Below are 7,472 nucleotides of genomic sequence, written 5' to 3' on the forward strand. Positions count from 1 at the left end.
TAAAGGGTTTTAATCAACGAAAAAAAATAAGGAAAAACGGGGGTGAAAAAGGGAAGAGGTAGAAAGAAAAAGGAAAAAAGAAAGGGGACGAAGGGTTTTTAAAGGCAAGGCAAGGGGGTTAAAATCGCGCCCAAACCCGGGGCGCACGTGTCCCTAATTAAGAGCGGTTTTTTAAAAGAGGGCCCCGGGGTTGCGGTGGCCTTTTCGGGGGTGACACGGGATGGGCAAAAGAACGAAACGAACTTCCCCCCAAAATGAAAAATAAGAACGAGCCAAACCTTTTGGACCCCCCCTTTCCCCGTCACCGGAAAAGCTTCGGCCCGGGGTACGGGACATCTAACAAAAAAAAACCCGATTAATGTTTAAAATTTGAGACGGGGCCAAGAAAAGGAAGAAAAAAAGCACGGTGTCCGAGGGGGAAATTTGCACTACCCCGGAGGGCCCCGGGGGAAAAACCCTTTCCGGGGTTTTGGGGCAAAACTCGAAAAATTAGGGCCCACGGCCGAGCCGATCGCCTGCGTCGTCGGTCCGCTTATGCGTACCGAGCCGATCGTGGCCGTTAGTCCGATTTTCATGTCCGTCAGGATCGCGGGCCGTTGGTCCCGCTAATCGCCCCTGATCAATCGCCACGTGCGAAGATCGTTCGTCACCCGCCACCGATGGGGCCGACGCGTCGATCCGTACGACCCAACCTTATCCATATTGCGCTTCCTTTATTCCAAAAGCGGTCGGGTGCATATGATGAAAGGTCCATGAGGAAAACTATAAATATAGAGGCACTTCCCTACTTTTAAAAATATTAATCCAAATATCAGACAGAATTTATATTAAAGCCTTTCTCTCTCTTTCATTCTCTCTCGATTTTGGTCCCACATAGCATTAAATCCACTCGTTTCTCATTATTCGATATTGCATTGAAATATATAAATATGTCTTAGCTCAAATCCACAATACTAACACATTCGTCCAAATCATTAGCATACAAATTTGCATATATTTAAGTCATTTATAAGTGAATCCACATATATTTTCTTCATTAACCAAAATAGATTAAAGTATCCATATATCCTATACCTCATTTAAAATTTCAACTTATTACCTAATTTCAAGGTAAACAATTTCTATCTTTTTTTCTCAAAGTTTATCTTAATTTAAAATTGTACAATAGAGGTTATGATGATTTTTACATAAGTGTGGCCAAATTTGGGTCAAATTTGTGTGGCCATTTAGCAACTCTCTTAAAAATAATTTCAACTTTTCTCTCTCCTTAGTTACTGAGACGTTACCTTTTAAAGTGTCCAATTTAACATTTCTCTCACCTTAGTTGTTGTTGAATTAATTCACCTCTTCCTATACCCACGTTTCCTTTTTTCCATTGAAAACCACTGGTAAACTTTTATAAATATCCGCCCAACTGCCCATTATTTCCAATATCAAAGAGTTTCTTTACCTTTGTGCCTTTATGTTGACATTTCTTTTTGCATTACTCAGAAATCAACATTGAGTTTCTTCCTCTTTATTTGTCCTTAATCCTAATTATTGTTAGCTTTTGACTTTTAGTAATACTCTACCTTCTAATATTGAGTATATTGTTGTGCGCCTTCTAAAATTTCATCTACTTTGCATGTATGGTGTCACTCAATTATTCTTTTTTCCCCTTCAAATTTTTAAAATTATTTATAAGAATGATAAGAAAAGCTAATCTGACGCACAGAAAACATTTGTTTTTCTGTGATTTTGCAGAAGAATGACAATTTTGCAAGGAGACTCAAGGAGGAAAACTGAAAATTTTAATTGGCATGGAGAGGAAAGTTCTCTACTTTTTTTGTGTGGCTGAAATGTTGCTGAAGAAAAAACCTTATTGAATCAAGGAAAAGCAGAACGGATCGCTTCATTTACACAAAAATACGATTTCAACCATAACATCGCCCATTACCTCTTTCAACTACTTTATATTATATAGTGGTGCTGGTTTCTATTAATATGCTTTCTTCTTATTATTCAATGTATTTTTTAATCTAACATTTGTTCTTTAATTGTGTGGTGGTAAATTATAGATTATAAATTAAAGTAATGATGGTGGTTCCTCTACTGAACAAGAGACCAAAAAAAAAAAAAAAATGGCGAAGAAACTCTGGTAAGGTATTATTCTGTCATTTTTAGTACCTTTGTTTTGTTTAAGGTCCGCTTGAATTTGTTTGTTCATTAATTCTAAAAGCTCATACAAAATTGTTTTCTAAGACTTAATAAATTTCTACGGAAGTGATATTTGGTTATTGTACACAATCCATCTCTTTTATAAGCTTCATTTGGACCTTATTATTCAATGATAACACAAAATTTTCATTTTTGATGTGCAGAGTTGGGATACATTTAGTTTAACTTATTTGTTATTATTTTTGCTGGATTATTTTGTATAAAAAGTTGGAAGGAAAAAAAGATGATAGTTATCGTTGCCCCAAATCTTAAGTAGCATCCAAAAAGTCAAAGTTGATTTCAGTTTTTTTTGTCATAAATTTGTACGTAGTGAATAACAGATTATTTATTTGGATTTACCTTTTTCTCTTTGAATAATAATAATGTGTCTATCATCTAATCATATAGCATCTAATTTCCCCTTTGCGTTTTGGGTTATTTTTTTCCCGTCATGGTGATGCTTTGACACTTGGTTTGCATTTTTAAAGGTGATCTTTAACATGGTACTAATGCCGTCTATAAGGAAAAAAAAAGTTTAAAATTGTTGATTCGACCAGTGATTCGAATCAACGAATTCAACTTTAACATTTTCTCACAGTATTATTTCTCTTATTTTTGCTTTTTTCTTCTAATATTTTATTAAATAATTTGTTGCAGGTGGTACCTAGCTAATGTTTGAACTAATAATTATTGTTGCACATTTCTTTTTTAATACCAAAAATTAATTATAGCATGGGTCTTGCAACATATGTAGTTGACTTCTCCCGAATAAGCATTATGTTACTTTAACCATATTTACATTAATGCTCTTTTGCATATTTTGTTCGATAAAATCTTTTTAATAACGTAAAGTTGATTACAAATTCAAAAGTGAAATTAGAAAGCTTATAGCATATTTCTTGATTATCATTTTATAATTTGATTGTACTGCATTGATTAGTGCATTTGACATTTTGTTAGATATAGTTTTTATTTGATATTTTATATAATTCGTTGACAGTATCACATCCCTAAGTCCAGTTACTTGATTCAGTGATTTACAAAACACCGCTTAATCCCTTGCTCTGAACCGTTTCTTCCCTTAATTCTAATGGCAGCCTATTAATTACAACCAAACACAACCAAAACCACGCCTCTTCAATTTTCTATTCCATGAAACCCACAATTCTGATCTTTTTTTTTTTTTCTTTAATTTCGTGATATAATGATATGGTGTTCACAAGAGGCAGCAAGGTAGTACCGATGCTAGTGACCGTGGCTCTGCCCCTACTCCTTCCATTGAGGTTTACCATCTTTTCGTTTTAGTAATTGCATGAAAGCTAATACATATGCAGGTTTTACTTTCCCTGAATTGATCGGTTGTTATATTTTTTCCCCTTGAATTGTATAAGGGTAAACAATTCTGCTACCACGTGATGTATCGCCTCCCATAAAACATTGGTGTTAAGGGACGAAGGTGCACTGTCTGTCCCAGTTGCTATTATATCACATTAATTATTTACGATACCCATAAGACATAATCTTTTTAGGTTGTTTTAACTTTTGAGCTGCTTAATTTTGGAATTGTGATTCAAAAGCTTTTAACTTTATTGAAAGCAGATATTTGACCATTTCTTATTTATTTCTTGACCATTGATGTGTTATTTGTATATACGAATTTGAGAATTAAACAGGAATACATTATGTGCTTAGCTGCCCTCTTTTTAAGTCTTTCCAATTATCAGTATAATGCCAGCAGAATGATACAAAATATCCATTTAGTTTCTGCGGAAGGAGAGTTGCATATGGCTCCATTTTGTTCTTATCCTATCTGGCTGGCAGGTGAAGTTTTTGCTTGCATTTCCTAACTTATCTTTTCCTTTGTGATGTCGCTATTCACTAAATTGTTCTCAACTTCTGTCACAAAGGCATCGAATTATGATGGCATTTAAGACTGAGCCTAAATGGAATGAGTCAATAATTTCATTGTTGTAACGATAGTTGCTCATTAAATGTCTAAATTTCATTAGGCTTTAGTTGTGGGTGATTTACACCATTTGTGATGAAAGCATTTGCCTTTTCTTTCGCTTTTAGGTGTATCTATAAAGGTGAAAATAGGGCAGAGGAGCTAGAAAATGCTTGAGCCTCTTGAAACTATTGATAAGACCTTTGAGAAACTCGAAATAATTTGTCATTTCAGAGGAGCTAGAAAATGCTTGAGCCTCTTGAAACTATTGATAAGACCTTTGAGAAACTCGAAATAATTTGTCATTCTTTTCAGGTACTGATGTTCTTAAATTGGTAGTACTATTTATAAGGTTATCATCTTGATTATTTATTTGGCTCTATCCAATTGGTTTTTTCCCTTCCTTGCAAAGTATTCCTTTTCATTTTTTATTGGTTTTCATTTTTCCTAATTCCAGTTATTTACTTTGTTAATAGTACTTTTTCTTAGACTGACGCCTCCTGAATTAAGCTACGCTTGGCACATCAAGCATAAATCTCAACTTCCAAAGCTTTGGTTGTAAACTGTTTTTGTTTTTGGATAAAAGACATAAGAAAATGGATCTTGATTTCGAGTTTTCACAATCAGTAAGTTAGTTTTTTTTTCCCTTTAAGAATTCAGCTTCCATATTATTCATTTGACGCAAAGCTTATTGAGTTTCCATAAAGAATTTTTTGTTCCTCTCTCGAGGTTCAATTATAATTTTGCTTTATGTTAGAATCTCTTGACTCTACTTTTAATACTTGCATTCCTTAAATTTATAATTGAAAATGAAAGCCTCAATGCAAATATTTTTGGCTTCTTTGGATTTCTATGAAAGTTTTCACTCTAAAGGTTAGGCTTTTATTCCTTGAAGTCCTCCCTCTATTATTACTTTGGTTGCTTCATTAATTCAGTATTTTCCTTCCTGATATTGGTTTTATTTTAGAATGTGGGATAGCTGGATCGATCTCCATTCCGTTCAGCTTATCCCTTTCAAGAGCAATAATATGATTTGATTCCTTTTCCCTATTGCGCTTTTAGTTCTTCATAAAAAGTAATCTTCTATATATGTGAAGGCGGACATGCGCCTGGGCGTGACGCGTATGCCTCAAACACGGGTGAAACCTATTCATCTAATTTCTCAAATTTTCACACAATAATCTCAATTATTAATTACTTAACTCGCCACAAAAAAGTAATGAATACCAAAAGCCACATCTATTCTCTAGAACCCTTTCAGGACAAAATTCTGGCGGCTTCAATTATAGAGAAGAAATCGAGACTCTACAATAAACAATGGAATGTCGATAATGGCATGCCGGTTCAGAAGGAGGAAAATGCCACATTGGAGGAGGCTCAGGGTATTATATCCTCATGACCTTAAGATCCTCAATATTTTCCAACCGAGAAGTCTTCATCTTGATGCATCCTTCAAGTATCTTTTTGCTGATATCTTTCTCTTCTTAATCCTAAACGTGGGGTAAGATACTGCTGATGGTTTTTTCCTCCAATTTTTGCATGCTTTTTGGAGTAACTGTCAGTTAACTCTTCTTTGTTTATGTATTAGAATTCCCTTCTTTGATGAATTTATTTGCCAGAATGCAGTAATGGCAGAGCGTAGGTATCCAAAATGCTTCTTTAAATTTGAGAAATTTTTCATTAGAACTATATGATTTTAATCACTTTGATTGATTTTAAGTTAGTTGCTATACTTGCCTTTATTTTGAGTTTTTCCTCTGCCAAGGCATGAACCAAGATGGCCATGTTAAAGTTCTACATCACAGGACAATGGTGGAATGCAGATGTATTCCATGTATGAGGGTATTCTTTATATTCAACTTCCATGTATCTTTATATTCTTTATTCTTAATTTCCTGCTGGAGTTTAGGTAAATTGTAGAATCAAAATTGTATCTTTTTGTTAATTTGTCACTCATTTATGACATTCAATTACTCTTGAACGGAATATAGATAAAAGATGTAATCCAACTCCGTATTCCCCGCTTTATTTCAGCAAATTAGTGATTTTGATAAGGCAGCAATTAAAACTAGCTAAAGGGAGGCTGTTACCAACTTTGAGCCAAGTGCATATGAAGGGGAAACAATCTCTGAACCTCAAAGTGAAGGTTTGATAAAAAATTCTTGCTCATTTTCAAACTAATGTCGCTAATTCCAAGCAACAGTGCATTATCTATATCTGATCTATCTCATTTACGATGCTTATGACACAGATAGCCAACATGATCGTGATTTGAGCTTGGGGATATCAACCGCTTCTTCAAAGGAAAATGACAGGCTGGAAGGCTTTCTCTATCATCCTTATTAATATTTTTGGGAAATTATTTTCGTCATATTTTTTTTGTTGATAAAATCCTCTTGCATTGTTTCTTCGCAGTATCATGAAGCATACCAACTAATCAAGAGTTTCATTTTTAAACTTCTCTGTGAGGAGGCGAGGCTGGTGTCCACTTGGAGACAAAGCATCAAAGGCTGGAGAAGAGTACAAAGTAATTAATTTAATCTTCACAATACTGAGGTTGTAGCAAATGATAAGATGAAATCAACATAGTTCATAGAGGCAAACACCAGAGTCAATAACACTGTTAGTACATAGTTGTGTGGTGTTAGTACGATGTTTTGTTTTCGACCTTCATTCGTTTTCTACAGGCTAGAGAAGAGAATAAAATCTCTTTCTCACTTCTTTTGAAGTCCTTTGCTTTAGCTTTCAAGGCAAATTATATCCTCTTTTATGAAGCTGCAAGCTTTCATCTCTCTGGAAGCCTTTTCCACAAATTTCACACAAGAATCTGTTTGTGGACATTTGTGTCTTTGGTAACAAGGCAATCACTTCTGTTTCAGGATCTGACATGATGATAGCATATTTTTTTGTACTTGCTACTTCCTTAAGTTATAGTATGGACAAATATAGACCGGCCCTTAAAGTTATTGGTATTTTTCAACTGATTCCTAGAGAAATCAGTAGTTCACTTGATGATTGATTCCCTGGAAAGCCCAGCAAGTATTGTATACTGCCTACTTGGACAATAAAAATGGATCGTGCACGCTGCTTCGATGTCCTCAAATAATACTGCAATAAGTTTTTAATCTGTAACTTTCTGATACGTTTTCTTTCACTAATTTTGGAACCATGGGGACTAAACTATCTCCTACATTAGCCCATGGCAAAGTTTTCAAATATAGCGATAGACTACATTAATCACTCTGGTATCCTATTTACATATTGTGATCACTTCTCTTTTGTCCTTAAATGTGATAGAAAAGGGAACCCACAAAAAAAGGTAAGATGGTCG

The 7,472-nt window shown here is 34.6% G+C and overlaps 1 long non-coding RNA gene across 1 annotated transcript; it reads left to right on the forward strand.

Annotated features, from left to right (window-relative positions):
- The first annotated feature begins 5,488 nt into the window (after nt 1-5,488).
- LOC132067751 (uncharacterized) lies at nt 5,489-7,153 on the forward strand. The gene is made up of 2 exons (XR_009417223.1): nt 5,489-5,642; nt 6,184-7,153. It is a non-coding gene; the product is annotated as an uncharacterized LOC132067751 (long non-coding RNA).
- The last annotated feature ends 319 nt before the right edge of the window (nt 7,154-7,472 follow it).

This window comes from Lycium ferocissimum, chromosome 8, assembly GCF_029784015.1.
Source record: "Lycium ferocissimum isolate CSIRO_LF1 chromosome 8, AGI_CSIRO_Lferr_CH_V1, whole genome shotgun sequence".
NCBI lineage: Eukaryota > Viridiplantae > Streptophyta > Magnoliopsida > Solanales > Solanaceae > Lycium > Lycium ferocissimum.